This window comes from Xyrauchen texanus, chromosome 26 (assembly GCF_025860055.1).
Source record: "Xyrauchen texanus isolate HMW12.3.18 chromosome 26, RBS_HiC_50CHRs, whole genome shotgun sequence".
Lineage (NCBI taxonomy): Eukaryota > Metazoa > Chordata > Actinopteri > Cypriniformes > Catostomidae > Xyrauchen > Xyrauchen texanus.
Genome location: NC_068301.1, coordinates 6,985,725 through 7,008,677, shown reverse-complemented (window position 1 = coordinate 7,008,677; position 22,953 = coordinate 6,985,725). Strand labels below are relative to the sequence as shown.

Genomic DNA, 22,953 nt, shown 5'->3' with positions numbered 1-22,953 from the left:
TGTGACTATGCAAATTCCTCTTACTGTCATTCCAATTTAAATCCAATCCAACATTCTGTGGAGTATAACCAGTTCACTTATAACAGGGCCGTTTATCAGCATATGGGTGTTCTAAGCGAAATCCTACTTGGATGCTCCCCCAACCCCGATCCAGGCCCAGCCATGAATGGTCTGGCTGTTTGTCATCTCACAGTGAAATCAGAAAGAGTAGGTCGAAAAATCGGTATTTAATTACTGAAATTTAAAACACTGCTCCCATTGGCCAAAGCGGTAAGTTTTCTAGGGCCTTGTGAGGACCATTTGTGTCCAGGAGAGGTTGCTAAAAAATTGTTGTGAAGCAAGTTCCTGTACAGTATGTAATGCAGTGAAGAGGAATGCATATTTTATGGACTAACCCAAACCTAACCATTAGTGGCGTAAATTAAATGTTAGGGGTAAAAGTGTGACCTCCAAATCACGCTTGTCACTGATTAAGCGAACACTATTACTTCCTTCTCTCACGCTGCTGATGCAATTGCCAGTCGAGCCACGTGGTAAAGTAAACACACTGAAACCGATGTAAAAATATCTGGTGGGAAATGTCACATGTCAGTGAGTCAACATACTATCGCCGATCCTAGGGTACCGAAACTTTCGGAAACAGCATGCCGAAAACCCTTGCAATTACATTCTTATACTGCTCACAGCTAGAAACGGCCCTGACTTCAAATGTTATCTAGACTGTACATCATTTAGCTGTCTTTCTTCATCAGGTGCGTCATTTGACAAGAGCTCTGGGACGTGGTTGTCTCTGGCCCGTGTGGCTGCGCTCTGTAACAGAGCTGTGTTTAAGAAATATGATCATATTAGCCCCATTTTATCATCGTTACATTGGCTACCTGTTAAATTCCGTATTGATTTTAAAATTCTGTTAACTACGTACAAAGCTTTGAATGGTCTAGCTCCACAGTACTTAAGTGATCTTCTAACACGCTATATTCCAACACGTTCATTAAGATCGCAAAATTCTGGCCTATTAATAGTTCCTAGAATATCAAAATCCACTAAAGGAGGAAGATCCTTTTCATATTTGGCTCCTAAACTATGGAATAGTCTCCCAAACACTGTTCGAGATGCAGACACACTCTCTCAGTTTAAGTCTAGACTAAAGACTCATCTATTTAGCCAGGCATACACCTAATTTATCCTCCAACCCACAATTAGGCTGCTTTAGTTGGGTCTGCGGAACCAGAAACCAGAAACATTGAGCATGATCTCTAACTCTGCAATAAATTAAATGGCATCTACAGCTTACATCTTTTTATTTGTTTCCCTGTCTCAACCTCGGGACTCCTATCCTGAGGTCACCAGAACCGGCTGGATCCAGCACCATTCCTGCTTCATGTTGGACTCACTGCTACATGTCGCAGAATGATGATGACTAAATGCAGCCGGTGCCAAACATCACTTCAATCTATTATGACGGACTTCAGAGGATGAAATGATGCCAACTCCAACCTGCATCACCTCGGTCTATTTATGGACTACGATCTTGAAATGAAATGCTTAGACTAACTATTGCCAACAAAAGCCTTCATCAGCCAATTAACAAGGACAATTGCATCTGTGTGAACTTCTGCAATTAATCAAGATGGACTTCAAAGACTTTGGTCATTAATCTTACAGTTCAAACACAATCTATGTTTAATCACTGACCCTTAACACTTAGTTTAATAATTTTAAACCATGATTTTACCTACACATAATTAATATTTACATTACATTCATGATGTTAGCCAGAGGGGAACTGGCCCCCACTGTGAGTCTGGTTTCTCCCAAGGTTATTTTTCTCCATTAATCAACATCTTATGGAGTTTTGTGTTCCTTGCCACAGTCGCCTACAGCTTGCTCACTGGGGTTATTAATACAATTATCATTTAATTATTTTGAAACAATATTAAAAATCGTATTTTATCTAAATTACACAATGATGATTAATCGACTTTATAGACATTACAGTTTTATCATCTGTTATTGCTGATATTCTGTAAAGCTGCTTTGAAACGATGTGTGTTGTGAAAGGCGCTATACAAATAAAATTGACTTGACTTGACTTGACTTGTTTAAGGCAGGTCAAGATTCTCTGCCAATCCTGAAGCGTGATGTGGCAGGCGACGCCTCTGAGTCCGCCCTTCTCAAGTGCATTGAGCTCTCCTGTGGATCAGTCAAAGTCATGAGGGACAAGAGCAAGAAAGTGGCTGAAATTCTATTCAACTCCACCAACAAATACCAGGTTTGTATAACGTTTTATATCCAGTGCAATTGAAGTCTAGCATCCATAAATGTGCTTAAATGTCCAGTCAATGCATTCTTAACTTGCTAAATACTTAAGAATGGGAGACATGGCCTAGTGGTCAGTAAAAATGCTCAAGCACACTATATATATATATATATATATATATATATATATATATATATATATATATCTATATATATATGTAGATAGATAGATAGATAAGCACAGACTTGTTTAGTCCATGATTAAGCAATGCCATTTCTCCAAGATCTTTCCATCAATTATAATAAATCAAGTATAATGAAACATTTTCACAATGAACAGACATACAGACAAATATTCCGCTGTTATTGACATGCTTGGATTTGTTTTCACACCAGCTGTCTGTGCACGAGTCAGATGTCAGCTGGCATTAAAATCATCATGGTGACCGGTGACCATCCAATCAAAGCCAAGGCCATCGCCAAAGGTGTAGGCATTATCTCAGAGGGTAACGAGACAGTGGAGGACATCGCTGCACGTCTTAACATTCCTGTCATCCAGGTCAACCCCAGGTATAAAGAGTATAAAAACACAGAGAATATTTTTTTTAAGTTTTTCAAAACTGTGTATCACATATTGGACCTTATTCATAAAACAAAAGCAAAACTAATTTCTGTGATACAGATTGAGTATCACTGTTGGGGCACGTCTAAGTGGGTCACACAAAACAAATGGAATTTTTATAGTTCCACACAGACACATGGTTTACAGTTTTTGAGAAAACTGAATCTATGATTGGCTTACGGTACTTATAGTTGTCTCTTCATATGAAGCTGGGGTTGGAGAAAATATTTACCGAAAAAGTGACATACTTAAGCTTTAAATGGAACCAACCTAGTCTCATAGAATAAACGTTACTATAACACAATTTTTGCAAACTGCTTACAAAATTCTACATTTTGCTGCAGTTTCCTGGTGAAGTTAACACTAGAGGTGCTACAAAAACTGTGCATTTATTTACTTACAACTTACGACTAGAGTGGTTGATTACTACTTTAGAAACACATATTTTTGCTCTATTACTCACACACTGCTATGTTATGATATCGACCTTTACTATAACGCATCAATTAAAAAGCAATATATTTTAACCCTTGTATTACATACCCACCTACATTTACACAAGTATTCCAATGTGATTAGCTTCCGCTGTAGCTCGCCTGATAGAGTGTTGGACTTTGGACTCAGAAGATGACACTTGAGACGAAAGTGTCACGAGATGATTTGGTTGCTTAAAAAATATGCTTTTCATGTCATATTTGCTTTTAAAACACTATCAGTTAGGGTTAGGTGTTGGTGTTTACTCATTAAAACCCCTGATTAATATTCACCTGAAAAACCTATTCTGATTACGACACCATTACACTCGCTTTTGGCACCCCCTGCTGGACATTTCAGATGTAAACTGCAGCTAAACATGTAATGAAGTACATCATTTAGTCACGTAATGTTCATGAAACCAGGCGGAATGGAACACTAGTGTTTTTTAATACACAGAAGCATTCAACGTTATTCAGCAGACTGAAATGATGTGTTGTGTATAGTGCAGAGGTGTGTGATTTGAGACACAGATTTTGTCTTTGAAACTCTTAAAAACAACCTAGGACTTTTTATTATAGCTAGTGCTATCTGGTGTGCTGTCTTCGTTCTTCAATGCACGAGTTCGAGTTCTTCTTTGCACGAGGTGTATTCATGGATCAAAATTGATAAATTTTTGCGTTAGGAATGTTGCCATAGAAATAAATCATTTCAAAATCCAAGAACAGGAACAACTCTGAGTAGGATCTCCGAGTTGGCAAATCAACTTGAACACAGCATTAGGCTTAGGGGTGGGGTTAGGGACTTTAACAACAACCTTTTGAATCTTTTGATCTTAGGTGTAGGTTATGGTTAGGGTAAGAACTGTGATTGTCGTTCTAACAATTAAAGGATGTTAATCCGGAAACATGTCATAATTCTCTAAATCACATAATGGACCCTTTTCACAGACTGTGCTGATGCATTTCCAACTTATTTAGCAGCATAAATCTAACTTTTTTTTCCCCCTTTACTTTTATTATTATTATTATTATTATTATTATTTACAGCTCTGCATGTACTTAATCCTGGTTTTTATACTACTGGATAGTGTTACATCTATTTTGTATTCTCAATTTGTTTGTCGTCAGGGATGCTAAAGCCTGTGTGATCCACGGCTCTGATCTGAAGGATCTCAGTCAGGAGCAGATGGATGAAGTGCTGAAGAATCACACAGAGATTGTGTTCGCCAGAGCCTCTCCCCAACAGAAACTCATCATCGTGGAGGGATGCCAGAGACAGGTACACACACACTGCCACAACTTGTGGCAAAACATTCCTGTATATTGTTATAAAGGGGAGTCTGCTGAGGTGTACTATTCTATAGAGATCTATTCTAACAAAAATGTAATTCCAGTTAAAGTGAGGATTTCAAATGGGACTTCTATTATTTAGTGTCTTTGTGTCTTCTAGGGTGCCATCGTGGCTGTGACTGGCAATGGAGTGAATGATTCTCCCGCTCTGAAGAAAGCTGACATCGGTGTTGCTATGGGCATCTCCAGCTCAGACGTCTCCAAACAGGCTGCAGACATGATCCTGCTAGATGACAACTTTTCATCCATTGTTACTGGAGTTGAGGAGGGTAAGAGAGATATACGTTAATATATACGTAATACAAACACAAATTCAAGAGTCCTTCCACAATCACACTTACAAGAAAACTAGTCAGAATTGTTTTTTTAAATTGTAATACTCACCTGTAGAAACCATCACAAACTGAACAAAACAATGAATTTATGTCCTTTATTATTAACAGGAATGTTCCAGGTTCAGTAAAAGTTAAAGGGATAGTTCACCCAAAAATGAAAATTCTCTCATCATTTACTCATCTTCATGCCATCCCAGATGTGTATGATATTCTTTCTTCTGCATAACACAAACAAAGAATTTTAGAAAAACACCTCAGCTTTGTTGATCCTTTCCATGCAAGTGAATGGTGGTCAGAAATCTTACTTTTACTTTCAGATGTGAATATTGATATACTGTATATTGACTTAAATATTGTTTCTCACCCACACTTATCATATCCCTTCTGAAGACATGGATTTAATAATAATAATTCCTTACATTTATGTAGCACTTTACATAGTATAGGGAGACTGTCCTCAACCACCACCAGTGTGCAGCATCCACCTGAATGATGCGATGGCAGCCGTAGTGCACCAATACGCTCACCACACACCAGCTATTGGTGGAGAGGAGAGAGTAGAGTGAGTAGAGTGATACACCCAATTAATGGATGGGGATAATTCAGAGGCCATGATTAATAAGGGCCTATATGGGAAATTTGGCCAGAATACCAGGGTTACACCCCTACTCTTTACAAGAAGTGTCCTGGGATTTTTAATGACCACAGACAGTCAGGACCTCAGTTTAAAGTCTCATCCAAAATACATTTTTACAGTATAGTGTCCTCATCACTATGGGCATTAGAACCCACACAGACCACTAGGTGAGCACCCCCTGCTGGCCTCCCTAATACCTCTGTTACCTTAACCTGCAGTTACCTTAGTTTTCCCCAGGAGGTTCACTTGCATTGAAAGGATCTACTTTTTTATGCTACAAATGTTTTATGCATTATGCTACAAATGCTGTCGATTGAGCTTAACTTTTTTGTATTTTTTGTATTGAACCTAGAACATTCCTTTAACATCCTTATGTATCCTACACAAATGAAGTCAATCCCATAGATTGTGATTTGTGTTGAAAATCAAACTGAATTCTAAGTGAATGAGCAGTTTGGAAGTTATTGATGGAAGTGTTTTTCTGTTCTTACTCCGCAGGTCGTCTGATTTTTTATAACCTGAAGAGGTCCATCGCCTACACGCTAACCAGCAATATCCCTGAGATCACTCCCTTCCTGTTCTTCATCATAGTCAACATTCCCCTGCCCCTCAGAACTATCACTATCCTCTGCATTGACCTTGGCACTGACATGGTGAGCCACACACATCTAATTTGTTTAGTGTATAGATTTTGTGTGATTATGCCTGAATGTAACAGTAAAAGTAAGATTGGTGTGCTACTGATGTTGTGTGCATGCTATAGCATTCAAATTTCCCTATATCTCAATATAATTTATTAATGTACATGACATGCACTGTGAACTTGTAAAATCAGCCAAAATACTGGATGCAATACACAACCAAAACAATATGACCAACACGCATATGCATGCATTTAACTGAAGTGCATGCATATGTTATCTTGACCAATCATTGCATTTTCATTGACAGGTTCCTGCAATCTCATTGGCTTATGAAGTAACAGAGAGTGACATCATGAAGCGCCAGCCTCGTAACCCCCAGAGGGACAAGCTAGTCAACGAACGTCTAATCAGCATCGCCTATGGACAGATCGGTTTGTGAGCTGCTGCATCACAATATACTGAAATTATAACAGTGTATTTATATATTATAGTACAACAGAACAATGTTTCATTTAATAAACCAGCTATCTACAGATCTAAACTGACAATATTTCCCTCCATCTGTGTGTATATAGGTATGATTCAGGCCCTGGGAGGATTTTTCAGTTATTTCGTGATTCTGGCTGAGAACGGCTTTTCTTCCCAGTGTGCTGGTGGGCATTCGACTAAATTGGGATGATCGCTCTAACAATGATCTAGAGGACAGCTATGGACAGCAATGGGTATGCACACTTAAAAACTACAGTACAATGCATCAAAGTACACAAACTACACAACATTTATTTAAAATAGCAGGTTGTTTTAAACAGACTTGTCAAAGCTAAATAATGAGTCAGGGCTACTTTAGACAATCAGTTTACTGTATATAACCCCCTGTTGTATCCTCTGTTTGGAAAAGTCAGTGATGTAATTGGTTGGCAGAGCCGGGTATATGCCTGGTGTTCTCAAATTTTGGGTTGCACTGGGTGGAGCATACATGAATATTCATGAGTTTCCTGTGTCATGTTACAATGCATTTAGTCTTAATGTTTTTGCAAAGGTAATTGCGGTAAATGAAGTCAGGCTTCTACTATAACGGTTCATGTTTTCACAACAATTTATAGATTGTGTCATGTGTTTTGTTCAGAATGATTATAGTCATTGATTTGCTTCTGGTATCGTAAGAATACCGCTCCAAGTAAATTAATAACACACAACCTAATCTATGACCTATGTAAAACATACACAAACACAACTTAAATTCAACATTATGTAAAGGTCATCACAAGATGGCTATTGAGTCATATGAGGACATAATGTAACATGCACTTCATAGTCAAAACAAATTATCTAGGATTGTGATGTTGGCCAAATTGAGAGTGAGTAAGATCCCCATGGTTAAGGATACCATAATCACATATTGGTTCACCTAACAAATATAATGTTTTTTTTTACCTTGATTTAGATTCCTTTACACAGAAGTAATTTACACAGGCGAGTTAAGACTGCTCTGTGTCTGCCTAAAATTAATTATGAATGCCACATAAAAGCCAGAATAAATTATGCCTGCTCTGACCCATCTCAGCTCCTGGTATCAAAGGCAGTTCTGATCCTGCTTTGATTCTGTGTTAATGAGATGCGGCATCAGAGTACTGTTGTTGTCATGACAGAGCATATAATTTATAATTAGTTTCATAATTTCATGTTTTCATTCATTTCATATTTATAAAGCCTATTCATAATTTACATTATTTATGCAATTGAAACATCTTTTTGGGAATAATTAAAGACTGGAAATGATTTTATTGTTTTTCATGTGTCAAAAAGCATTAAGGTGTCCCTTTGTGATTTAATAATACATGCATCAAAGCCATTTGAAGTTATTTACCAAAGTGCGGGAATGGCACAGAATAATCACAACAGAAACTTTATCATGCCACCACAAATACATTTGTGAAAAATATATAAAACGACACAGTTTTAAAGCGTCACAAGGGAAAACAAGAATATAACTTAAATTCTTACAGTTGTTGATAAATGTATTTACTTAGAGCGGTATCCTTACGATACCAGAAGCAAATCAATGGCTGTAAACATTCTGAACAAAACACATAACACAATCTATAAATTGTTGTCAAAACATAAACCGTTACAATAAATGGTCTGCACTTATATAGCACCTTTTTGAGCATTAACAGTATTACACTGCATCTCATTCATACACCAATGGTGGCAGAGCTGCTATGTAAGGTGCTAGCCTGCCATTGGGAGCAACTTAGGGATCAGTGTCTTGCCCAAAGACACTTCAGCATGTGGAGTCATGTGGGCCGGGATTCAAACCACCAACCCTGCGATTAGTGGCCGACCCGCTCTACCAACTGAGCCACAGCCTTTCCGAAAACATAATTTAGATGAATTGTAAGTTTTAGATCACTTTAGATTAGACCGAACTTGTCAAGGCATGTCCGTAGCTCCACCCACCGATGACATCACTGACTAGTCCAAGTAGAGTACAACAGTCTGGTTCCGGAAGTAAAATCCCCATAAATTTTTTCCCATAGATACATTTTTTTTTATGATAACTTCTAAACCTTAAAAGACAGACCTACCTCTGAGGTTATTCATCAGTAGCATATTCTTCTTTTGAAGCCATCAGTCTGCGTTATTTCAACTTCGTTGTTTAAAAAACGTGTTTTTTAGTGGAATTTCTGGTTAAACAACAGCATTAGACATGATCCAGCAGAGAAAGCTTCACCAACCAGAGATCTGAGCCCTGGAGTGACCTCCAACTCCAATGACGCACTGTGAATGATGCAAACAAGTTGGTCTCCCTTCACTCCTAAACTACTTATCTATTTGTACATATCGGAATATTTAGCAATAAACATAAAATATATTGTTTCTATACTGACAATTTAAAACCTAAAATCAGTAGTTTTATATTTTCCATCCATTTTTTATTGAATTACATCATTCCCAATGCTTCATGGGATCGTAGCCCATTCCCTCGTGAAAGACTTAAGTACGCCGTCTTGTACCTTGGTCTTTTGTCCAATTTTCAAATACTTTTTTGCCTCAAAACAAAGATTGTAATGTTGTGATTCACCTTGGAGCTGGTTGGTTTGGTTCATGGCTTACAACTCTTTAATGGAGGATTTTATGAAAAGCCTATGCAAAAAATGAATGGGAAAAATATTTAAAAAATACTTGAAGTGCTCCATAGAGCATTCAACAGGAGGTTTTCTACAATTTCAATCTTGGAGACAAGTGATTATGTGGCCTTGAGAAACCTTGAGAATTCAACAATACTAGACATCATAATAATGTTTGAAAAGGAGATTACATTTTTATTAAAAAAAGGATGTTAAAGGTGCTGTAAGTGATTTTAGCCAATGTAGAATTTCCACAAGCTGAGCCGTTGGATTAGCCACGCCCCCTCTTTCCAAAACCCCACACTCCACACACTTGAGAAATTTAATGTCCAAGGGGTTGATTTTTATTAAAACCTACAGATAAAAAAATGTTGTTCTATTTTTGTAATATGTAGGTCTCATTAAAACTGAATGTAAAACTTTTTTTCATTTGTTATTTATTTTTGGTACTTTTGAAATCTCTTTTTTTATGGATAGATTTAATTGTTTTATCATTTATAAAATTATAATTTAAGTTGAAGATATATATATATATATATATATAAATGCTTTTGTAATTAAATGTGTACATGTCATTTATTTCTACACTTGCCTTCATATTTAAATCATACCTATGAATTTATACTCCCTATTTGCTGAATTATTATTGTTGTTGTTGTTTTAGGCAACTATTAATTATAATACTAAATATAAAACCTGCAATGATAATGATAAAGAAATTATGGAATCTGATTAAATATTACGGTAGTTATGAATGTTATTGAATTCATCTATCCATTCAACAGAAGGTTTTGGTAACAAACTTCAGAAAACAATTCACAAAACCAACAATATTACTAACTTTCTCTATGATAAAGTGTCAGCAAAAGCAAATGTGAAATGTGAGAAACACAATTTCTGAAGCAACCACGTCATTTTGTGGTGCTCCTTTGACACTTTCGGCTCACGTGTTCTTCAGGACTCGTCTCACAGACTTTTGTTTTGCATATTTTTTATTTATTTTATTTAACCTTTATCCAGGTAAACTGTTTGAGAACCACTTCTCATTTACAAACATGACCTGGCATATGCAACACTATCAGTTGAGCTACCACAAAGATCATTATTAAAAAGCTTTTTAATATAGTTGGTTATGTAATGCAAACATTAAAACAAGTCATGCGCGATAGTAAAAGTTTTATATGTCATAAGATTGCATTGTGTGAGGAACAGAGCGAAAATTGTTTATGAATTGATAATCTGTCGCTTTACTCGTGATTTGTGTTGAGGGGGATAAAAGGCATTGTTTTTTTAGTACCTCTAATGTTAAAAGTTACTATTTACTTTTTTTAAAACTTAAGTACAATTTAATGTGAATACTTTTTTACTTTCACACAAGTATGTTTTTGGCTAGATACTTGGAATTTTAACTGAGTAAAATGTTCACTCAGTATACTTACTTTCACTTAAGTTTAATTTCTGAGTACTTTTTACATCCCTAATATATATATATATATATATATATATATATATATATATATATATATATATATATATATATACACATACACTATATAAGTGGATGTTTATCATAAACTTTGTAAATCTCCCTGCGTGCCGACATGTTTGCATGACGTCACCACCACTACATTTTGCCGAAATCAGAGTTGAAGATTTCCGCACAAGTTTCCAAGTTGGAAGTCCGACTTCAAGGGGCATTCCATTGCACTTTTAATAGTAGGAAGTTGGAAATTCTGACTTTCCGAGTTGAATAGAATACAGAATTAGCCTTAGCAAGTCAAAGGAGATGTGATGCATGTACATGCACTGTTAGCCATTGTTAATAGACAACTGTAAAAATCTAGTGGGAGTGTGAAAAATGTGAAATAAGACTTTATTTTCTACAAAGTGCTAAAAATGGTAAAAGTTGAAGAAACATCCTTGATAATAGTGTGCATTGTGAGTAGTCATTCTGTCTCTCTCTCTCTCTCTCTCTCTCTCTCTCTCTCTCTCTCTCTCTCTCTCACACACAGACATATGAGCAGAGGAAAATTGTGGAGTTCACTTGCCACACCGCCTTCTTCGTCAGTATCGTGGTTGTGCAGTGGGCCGATGTGATTATCTGCAAGACTCGCCGCAACTCTTGTGTTCCAGCAGGGCATGAAGTTAGTATCTCTTATGATCTCTTTTATTCATGCTCGTTTTCTGTCTCCAAGAAGAACTAGTTCTTCTCACGCTTATAAAGATTGAAACAAACTAGCCTTGCTAAATATTTGTCTGCTTTGTTCTTTCTAGGAATACAATTCTGATCTTCGGCCTGTTTGAGGAGACAGCTCTCGCTGCTTTCCTGTCTTACTGCCCCGGTATGGATGTCGCCCTTAGGACGTACCCTCTGAAGTGAGTGTTACACATTAAAATACATCCTGGTGAAAAATAATACAAAGAGATTTCAAAACATGTGCACCATCTTTGCCACAGAGATCACTTCGGTTGTTTATGTTGATGAAACGCAGTTCAAAATTGTGTGAATTAGGTGACCTGTTGTTGTTATTGACTAAATGTCTCTTTTTTGGTTGTTCTCTCATTTCTTCTCTCAGGCCCAGCTGGTGGTTCTGTGCGTTCCCATACAGTTCCTTAATCTTTGTTTACGATGAGACCTGAAAACTCATCCTGCGCCGAAACCCAGGAGGTACAGAGCTTGTATGACTCGTAAACAAATGAGGAACAATGCTTACCATTATTGGTATTGAAAATGACTAATTATAAATGTTTCTCTTGTTCCAGGTTGGGTTGAAAGGGAGACATACTACTGAACTGTCAAATACTTCACTCAGCAATTCTCCCTCATTCCCTCACTCTCTTTCTCTGTCTCCTTTTTGATCTATCCATCCCTTTTGTTATAAAAGTAAAGTTAAACCAACACAGAATCAACCATAATACATTTCCAATCTCTTTCCCTCTACCGAAAATGAGAGGGCCAACAACATAGGAGAGGGAAAAGTTATTCTCAACTCCCATCTTTTTTTTTGTTTTCACCCAAAGTCTACAGCTCAATCTGCCAGTATCACAGATGTGAGGTGTACTGATACATTTAGATACACTGTTAGCATGTGCACATGCACGGCTTTTGTAATCAACGTTGTGCAAAACATCTCTCAAAACCCGGCAACTGTGCTTTGATTCCATCACGGCCAACAGGAACTCCTGTATGAACACTGCCATGCTATTCCGACTTTGCTGTCTCCCAGTAATCCATCATTACATTCATTTAGACTCGCTCTCACTCTCTGCTGGGGAAAAAGAGGAAGACACTCTCTCCACATTGACAGCTGGTTTTCTTTCTGTGTCTCTATTGTTTTTTGGAGTACTATTTTTATTAATTATTCATACATTGTTTTGTTGTTGTTGTTGTGGTTGTTGTTTCTATGTTAGAAGTGGGTCTGGGAGCTGCTTGTTTTCATTTTTCTCAGACATGACAAAGCACTCTGCCACCCTCTCACTCTCTTTCTCTCTTCTCTCTCTCTCTCTCTCTCTCTCTCTCTCCCACCCTGTTTATCATGCACTGCCCCCTCCCTCCCTGATCTTTCTCCTTCTGTCCATCTGTCCATCCCCGTCTGTTTATCTGCGTGTGAATGATGAGATGAAGACTCCCTCCTCTATCCTGCCCTACCTTCATCCCTCCCCTCTTTCTCCTCAGCCCCTGTTGAAAAAAAGACAATACAGTATTTGTGTATCCTGGGAAAAAAAGATTTCTCTGATTTCATTGTTTAAATAAGTGCAGGAAAAAATATGGAATAAAAGCAATGTACCTAACACATGAATCAACAGCAAAAAATGAAATAAAAAAGAAGGATCTCTCTTTTCTCAGCTTTGCGTCAGTATGTTTTTGTGTTTGATGTCTGGCATGAAGACTTTGTGAAATGTTCAACAATGTTTAATTCACCTAGTCATTGTTCAAGCTTGCTGTAGACACTTACAATAGACACTTTTGGTTTAACTATCACCTTTATATTCATTGTTAAAAATTATTTTTGCAGGATTGAATCATACTGTAATATAGTTTGGCGAATATCAGCTGTAATGCATGCGGATGTTTTACTTTTGAGTTTGTTCATAATTCAGATTTTTGTATTTAGATTTCCTTTAATGTAATTAAAGTTAACAGTAATGAGAATTGTCCTGTCTGGACACAATATTTTATGTTCATTTATTATAATGTATAAATTAGATGCAGTTCAACAAATACATCATGATTTAAATAAAACATTACTTTGCATTATGCTAATGAGAGCTACATTTCTTCATATTATGCTAATTAGAACTTGAAAATTATTTTAATTGTCATGTAAATTGTTATAATGCAAAAAAATCTTAGTGATAAAAAATCAATAACACTTTACAATAAGGTTGTATTCGCTAACATTAGTAAATGCATTAGGTATCATGAACTATCAATGAACAATATTTTTTACAATACAATATTTTTTAGCATTTATGAATCTTTGTTAATGTAGCATTTTCGTTGGTTCGTTGATTATTTGTTGGTTAATAATTTATTAAGATAATTGTGGCAGTGGAGCGTGGTCAAGCGCCCTTACCGCTCTCTCTCTCGGACGCTTGACCACGCCCCACTGCCACAATAATGTTGTTAATTGTTAGTTCATGTTACCTCACAAGGTACTCACTAAAGTAAACCTCTACAACTTTTAATTTAAAAAAGTATTATTATTTATTGAAATTAACATTAACCAAGATTATTAAGTACTGTAAAAGTATTGTTCATTGTCAATTCATATTTACTGTATTTAACTAATGTTTACTTACAAATAACACTGTAAAACAAATCTTGTTTCAACTTAAAGGTGCTCTCAGTAACTTTTGTCTTTGTGTCATCTTGGACTCACACTGACACCTAGCGGCTTGGATGCAGCTTTGTTTAAAATCAATAGTTTTCAGTTTCAGATGCCATTGTAGAAATGTAGCATTCATGGTCAGCCAAGATTACTTTAATCAATGAGTGAAAGTGTCCAATAACAGGACGGTTACTGAGATTAAATGCTGGTGCACACTGTACGATTTTGGCCTCAATTCTGTCGTCTGAGACAAATTTTGGGAATCCTAAAGGATTTCTCTCGTCACGGCAAAATAGGCATTCTTACAATGTTCAGTGTGGCATGTTCACAGACAGCCGATTAATAGCCTTTGTGATGATCTTCACCCTCTGACGAAATTTGGGCAGTGTCTGAAATTTAGCATCATAGCTGTATATTTTGACTGCTATTACGATGGCCAGATGAGATATTCCGCTCCTCTCTCGCACCCTATTTCACTTGGAAAGAAAGTGATTTGCCCCACTGTAGCAACATTTGTGCCCAGTTATCACTCAAGCACTTTCCATGTTTTTTCTTCTTTTGATTTTATGTAAAAAAAAATAAAAATAAGCAGAAAATACTTCAAGAAAAGTGTAACACGTCAGCAATACGAAAGCACTATTCTCTGAATTAAAGAAATACAGAGCTTACAAAAATGAAAATAAATAAATAAATGATTGCATTTGCTCTGTTTTTTTTTCTTTACATTTATCATGCATTTTCTATACAATGTTATTTTAATTACTATTTCACTTTTAATAAATTAACTTTAAACGTCTGTAAACTACTTTAGTTAAGATTCACACCACTCTAATTTTATTTATAAATAAATTAATTAAATTAAACAGAAAGATTGAACCATTTATACTGGTAAGTATAATCATTCTACCATAAATATCATAAGTTTAATTTATCACAAAAACAATTATCTAAGTGCAGTTATTCTAACTCATTTTAATTTATGATAACTAAAAGGCTAAATCATTTTTACAGCCAACCTTATTGTTACCTAAGTGTTACTACAATTATATCTTACAAAATGTATATATATATATATATATATATATATATATATATATATATATATATATATAGATGCCGTTTTCAAATATATATACTTTTTAAAGTAAAAAAAGATTTCCAACTTATATATCACCAACTTGAAAAATGAACTGCCCCCTTAAACTTAATAGTTTGTTGTGCCACCTTTAGCAGCGACAACTCAAACAAACACTTCCAGAGGTCAGTCTTTCACAATGCTGTGGTGGAATTTTGGTCCAATCGTCTTTGCAGAACTGTTTTAGTTCAGACACAATGGAGGGTTTTCGAGCATGAACTGCCAGTTTAAGGTCCTACCACAGCACCTCAGTCGGGTTCAAGTCAGTACTTTGACTAGGTCACTCCAAAACTTACAATTTTCTTCTTTTGAGCTATTCAGAGTTGAACTTACACCTATGCTTTGGATCAGTGTCTTGCTGCATAATTCAACTGCTTGAGCTTCAACTCACGGACTGATGACTGGACGTTCTCCTTTAGGAGAGCAGAATTCATGTTTTCCTCAATTATTGCCCTGACTCTGAAGCAGCCAAGCATCCCCACACCATCACACTCGCACCACCATGCTTGATTGTAGGTTTGATGTTCTTTTTGTGGAATTCTGTGTTTGATTTACGCCAGATGTAACGGGACCCCTGACAGTTCAAACAGTTCCACTTTCGACTCATTAGTCCACAAAACATTCTCCCAAAAGGATTGAGGATCAACAATGTGTGTTTTGGCAAAATTCAGAGGAGCATTAATGTTCTTCTGGGTTAGCCGTGGTTTTTTCCTCGCCACTCTTCCATGGTTGCCTTTGTTGTCCAGTGTCTTTCTGATAGTGGAGCCATGAACGGAGACCTTTCTTGATGCGAGAGAGGCCTGCAGTTCCTAGTACATTGTCCTTGGCTTTTTAGTGACTTCCTGGATGAGTCATCGATGTGCTCTTGAAGGAATTTTGGAAGGTCGGCCACTTCAGGGAAGGTTCACTACTGTGCCATGTTTTCTCCAGTTGGAGATAATGGCTCTCACTGTGGTTCTTTGGAGTCCCAGAGCTTTTGAAATAGCTTTGTAACCCTTCCCATGTATTTCAATCACCTTTATCCTTATCATTTCTGGAATTTATTTCGACCTTGGTATAGTGTGCTATTGGGTGAGACTTTTTGCCAACTTCATGCTGCTGAAAAAGTTCTCTTTAGGTGTTGATTTTATTGAACAGGGCTGGCACTAATCAGGCCTGTTTCTAGTCTAGCTGAACACTGTTATAAATGCAGTTACATAGATTTGGGGATTTAGTAACTAAGGGGGGCAAATACTTTATCCACACAGGCCCAGTTGGTATTTGATAACTTTTTTGCTTCAATAAATAACATTATCTTTTAAAATTGTATTTTGTGTTTACTCAGATTGCCTTTGTTTTATGTTACACTGTGTTTGAATTTCATAATAATTTAGTATGAGATAACAGAACAAATCAGAATGGGGGGCAAATACTTTTTCAAAACACTGTATATCATATTTTCTTTTCTTTTTATTTGTTATACTTTTGGGGTGAAATATGACCCAAACATGTTCTTGACAAGCTTACATGGAAAAAAAACCCACCCCAAACATCCCAACAAGTTTTATTTACATTAACAGTGTGAGAACATTTACTTCTGTAATGGGTTTTCTATGAACTCTGCAAGTCTGTTAATGGGTTTTACTGTCATTAGTTCTCTCCCACAGGTTTATAACCTTTCTCCTTTTAGTTTTTACGAGTCTGGTGCTGTGACAGTTATAGAGGTGACTTCTTCCGAAATACTTTATCTACATTAACAACAAATGTATACATCACACTCTATATTGCATTATATCTTATCTCACTCTAATTGCATGATTTGTTACATTTTCTTTATAATTCGTCATATATATTTGTTCGTAATACCAGGTGGTCAGTGATAGATAATATTTAATGTACAAAATAAATAAATAAAATAAAAATGGCTCTTTCACTCACACACATCACCTAAAGGTCTGGGTCACCCCGTTAAAAGACTGTCTGCACATACAGATAGAGACCAAGGGCTGGTAAAACAGCATATATATTTATACAGTTCAGGGTTTTATATAAAAGAGAAAGGAAAAGACAGGCTGCAGTAAAGTCTTTGATGAATTCCCTGGTTACATTCAGCCGCTGTTTCATTTTGATGATGAAGAGGGCTCGCACACCCGGGCACAACACACACACACACACACACACACACACACACAAACACAAAACCACACCTCTAAAAACAGAATTACAAACATGCCTTGAAGCCAACTCTCCCAAATAACAGAAATATGTCTCCTCATTATGACACACACACACACACACACACACACACACACACACACACACACACACACACACACACACACACACACACACTCCCCTTGTCAGCTGTCCTGCCTGCTTTAATCTTTCTGCTCAATGCAGACCCCCAATCCCCCCTCTCCCCCTTTCCCTCTCTCTCTCGCTCTCTCTCTCTCTCTCTTTCTCTCTCGCTCCACTGTTCTGTATGATAGAATATCGATCGCTCGCCTCGTCTCAGCAGAAAGGGGGAAGGGAGGGTGCAATGGTCAGATGTGCACCAAGGTTGTCTCCTTGGCAACTGCTGGATAGGTCACAGGGTTGCCATGGCGCCTAGGTCGTCAGGGTCACCAGGAGGGGGAGGGGTCGTGTGGCTGACCAGTAATGTTTGGGTGATGAGTAAGTGTGGAAATGGAATTGGTCTGTGTTTGGATGTTTGTGTGTGATTGTGTGTACGCAGGTGGGATGGACAGTCTCAGAACAGTTAATTCAATATGGTGATGTTTAGTTCTTATGTTGCTATGACATTGGCTTGTCTCACAACTTCAGACACACACAACACACACACACACACACACACACACTAGCAGGTGGCATAAACATATGATTAGTAAAGTTACATTTGCAACAATAATTACATTTTAATATCCAGTTTTATATAAAGAGATGTGACAAGAAGATACAAATCAAATCTTCAAAATAGCATGGAAGGATCATTCAGTGTTGCTTCTATTCGATCACAACTCTCGGTTTTCAAACCTGGATCACAATTATAACAATTTGAGGAATAAAGTTGTAAGTAGTTGCAATATAAATCGTTTTCACTTATGTTGTTATTTGCATAGGGAAGAAGCTGCACATAGTCGACAATAGAACAGAAAGATCTGCAGCATGTACAAGAACATTGTGAATGTGACTGAATGTTCATAACGTCATAAAGGATCACTAGATGGCGTCCAAACTCACTGAATCAAGTCATTTCTTTTGTGAGAATTATTAGTTTTCATTCAAGCTTTGATTTAATCAGAGTACACATTATGCCTTTTACCTTTTTTAACACGAATATTATACTTATTCAGGCATTACCGTATTACAGTTCAAGTATAAACTATATTCTTAATAGAAAACTACTTAAATATTACAAATATGAATTTAATGTAGTGCAACTGAGTAAAGCCGGTAATGAGGATTTTGTTTCTTTTCAAGCAGGTGTGTCTTAGTGCAGGTGAATTTTCACGAGGTGTGTTTGAAGGAAACGTCTTAATTAGTCAAAGTGATGTTTGAAACCTTTGAGGGACCAGGATGGAAAGAATATTGACTTTGGCGAGCAGAAACTTGAGATTAAAGCGACCAGAAGGGGCTGATCACAGAGACCAGACTGGGGTGTATGGTGTAAGGAAGGATTTTAGGTAATGCGTGAACGGACCATTGGCAGCATTGCAGGACTGGAAAAGTGTCTTGGGTGTAATTCTCGCAGTTACTGGCCGAGAGCTGAGCACAGGCGGAAAATGCGAGAATTTCCAGAGGTTAAATACAAGTCGAGCGGAAGCGTTTTGGATGCGCTCGACGGGACGCGTGGCAGATGCAGGCAGACCAGAGTGGAGTGAACTGTCTGCACAGACTCTGCAGTAGTGTGTGATTGAATAAAAGCCTGATTAATGTTATTGGTTATATTCCATTCCTTGCATCATCTTCACTGATAGGTATGAATGATCATCTTGGGGTTAACACGATTTTGGAGGGTTAACTTTAAAAATCACCTATAGTGATAGAAATGGGCAAGCTGCAAATAAAAATATTGGCCTGTAGTTTTTTATCAATTTGTCAAGTTTTCATTTTACTGTATGTTTCTGAGTTCAACAGGCAGGCAGTTGACATGGCTAGTCAAACAGCAAGCATTTTACAATGCAAATGTCAAAGTTACAGTGAGGCATTTACAATGGAAGTGAATGGGGCCAATTTTTGGATGGTTTAAAGGCAGAAATGTGAAGTCTATAATTTTATAAAAGCACTTACAATACATTTTCTGTTAAAACTTGTGTATTATTTGAGCTGTATAGTTGTTTAAATCATTATAAATTATTTTAGGGTTTTAGTGTTTGTTTATAGGCTATTACATCGTCATGGTAAGGAAATTGTAAAATTGGCTCTAACTTTATACAGAAAAGGTTAGTAAGTGATTTTATCACACTAAAATCATGTTAACACACATATTTATGTATTGTGGTTATACTTTTGAACAGTGAGTATTTTAACGTTTACGAATTTGCCCCATTTACTTCCATTGTAAGTGCCTCACTGGAACCCAAATTTTAGCTTTTTTTTTAATGGAAAAGGAAGGGGCAAGTAAAAAAAAATTTTTTAGGAATCAACATAATGGCACAAATGCTGTCGATTGAGCTTAACTTGTATTGAACCTGGAATATTCCTCTAAAAACATTATTTTCATAGCTGGACCAATTTTTAAAAAATTCCAAAAATGGACTTAAAAATGGTCAAAAACATTAAACAAATGGTGACCAGTCATATAATCTAAAAGATGCAATATGTCTGAAATACTGAAGTGTTATTTCAATAGCTCTCACTACAGGCAGAATGCTTGTTTTTGAATGTTTTGTCATTTGTCAGCACATTGGCATTAATAACTTGTTTTCCATGTATGGTGTTTTATGTAAAAAAGCAACAAAGCAGCAGTGTTTTTGGAATACCTTAGCTGATTTGTACTTGCATATAGCCAGTAGCTAAACATTTTAACTAACTTGTGTGCAATTTAAGTTACATTACAATATTTTCAGTAGTTTCAAACACTCATAAAATGGAATATGGACAAAAGAAAAAACCCCAAGCTTAACATTTTCAGTGCCTTTTATCATACATGCAAAATACTGAAGCTCATCAATGAAGTTGTGTTGATTTATGTTAAGTCTGTCAATGTCCATCAAGTGGAATCCTAACCTCAATTACTCAAGCTCCCTCACAAATGTGCCCCTTCTTCCCCATCAGTGTCTACTCGGTCGTCATGGAAACAGATAAGATGCTGGGTACAACAGGGGAAAGTGAGAGAAGGAGAGATTGAGGGTGAGGGACACAGGAAAAGAAAGTGTCTGAAGGTCGCACACAGATTAAAGGTGCGGGTGATGGCAACAGTGTGTATGTGTCAGTCAAGGTTTGAGTTGGGTTCCTCATATTTATACAATTAGATACTTCATATGAATTTCAGATCTCTTTTGCACAGTACTGTGGCAACACCTAAATATTGCAACAACTTGGTTTTACGCCATATCACGCCACGATCTTACTCTTTCTCCTGATCTCTCTCTTTCTTTCTCAATCCTTCTCCCTGAAAGAGCCAGATGGGGTGATCGCTTTTTATTCTCGGAGGCCCTCCTGCACGTGCCTCCTATTCAGAACCTTAAAGCGTTTAATTCATGAGGGGCCTCTACATCCCTCCCTCCGCCCTCGGTCTTTCACCCCTCTCTCTGTCTCTGATCCACTCTTACACCATCCCATTTCTTCCTCTGTTCACCTCGCTCTTTTTTCTTTTGGTTCCTCTATTCAGTCCCCTCCTCTCTCTGACTCTGTTTCTTTACTCCATACAGCTCTGGCTCTTTCAGATGTTCTGTTGTTTATTTACCTTTCTGGCCTGAAATGCATATTTTGCCAAATGGCCCTATTAAAATGTTTTTTTGTTTGAAAGGGAATGTCCAAGTACATTTTATATAACAACATTTAACTGTAAGTTAGTATTGCTGCATGCTTTATTGTTGTGCATTTGATGAAATTAATCAAATGTGCAATATAGCATGCAACAATAAGTGCTGGCAAATAAATATTATTAGCTTATATAAAGTTTTTTTTTTTCTATAAAGATACTCCTCTTTCTCATAAATGCACATTCTGAGTGAGTGGCTATTACATGGTCCCATCATGTGTCTATTTGATCAAGCTATAATAAACCTTTCACCTGTCCTTTTTGCCTCTGTCTTTGTCTCACTCAGTTCTTAGATGTATTCTGACAACAGAGCAAAGGTTGTCACAGATGCATATTTTTGTTGGTTAGCCAGATGGGAAATTAGTTTATCAAAAAATAAATAAATATATTGACACAATTGTTTAGTGTTCAATCGGTGTGGGGTTTTCCATTATTTGATTCCAATGGACAATAATACAATTTTAATATTTCTGTACAGTACTGACCAAATTCTTTATATCACTGTGCAATATATTTAATACATTTTGTAATTTTTGAAATACACACATTTGTTACTTTCATTTTAAGGAACTCTCCACCTTTCGACGGGACCCGTGGCAGAACCAGTGGGGTTATTTAGTGCCGTTAGCCTTTAACTGATATTGAATGTGGTCAATATTTATTTGGCTTCACTTAACGCGAATATAATAAGGCCTTGTGTTAGTGACCGGTGAGAGAGGCCGATGCGCCGTCGAGTGGAAATCAATAAACACACTGAGTTAATTATGAGAAATCAATTAAAAGGATGGAATTGTGACTTTTATAAAGAGCTAACTGCCATCGAGATATCGACAGGTCGAAAGGGGAAAGAAAGACGCATCCTCCCGCGCGTGACTCTCAGCGCGTGTGTTTTGAAGTCTCGAGCGCGCGGCTGGTGTCTCTATCAAGAGAGACGAGAAAGAGAGCTGCTGGCCGGAACTAAGATTCAATCCAGATCTTCCAGCTACAAGCTGTCTGTCTCTCAAGACTCAAGAAGCTTTATTGGCATGGTTGAGGGCTTTACATGGTCAACGCATTATATTTAAGCGGTAGCCAATTTAAAAAATGAATATAAATAAATGAAGGCTATAAATTTGGACATTTTGGCAAATCTGAGGATTATGTGCATAAATATATTAATGCTAAAATTGGTCCAGTTTAGGCTACCTGACCCTAAAGACGCAAAGCACATCTCTTTTTCTCACACCCTCATTCACTCTCTTTTCTTTTGACCTCCTAAACAAAATCGCCAAGACTTTAATATAAAGGTTAGTTTACTGACCTAATCTGAAGACTCATAAAACTTGAGTTTAAGCTTTTGTCTTAACCTTTTACTTTATCTGAAAAAAAAATAAATAAAAAAAAATAGAGCAACGCATTTATTGTTTATGATTTGTAAATTGACGACTGCAGAATATATTTGGTTATTTAGCAAATGCAATATGCAAACACTTGTCTAGTTTATTTTAGAGGGAAATAAACTGTAGGCCTAGTGAAATTGATATTTTGTTAGTCTGAATCTAAGAATTCGATTATCATAAAGTTTAAC

At 36.8% G+C, this 22,953-nt stretch overlaps 1 pseudogene; it reads left to right on the top strand.

Moving 5' to 3' along the window:
* The first annotated feature begins 1,686 nt into the window (after positions 1–1,686).
* Positions 1,687–12,246, top strand: LOC127619849 (sodium/potassium-transporting ATPase subunit alpha-3-like; annotated as a pseudogene).
* Positions 12,247–22,953: the final 10,707 nt, after the last annotated feature.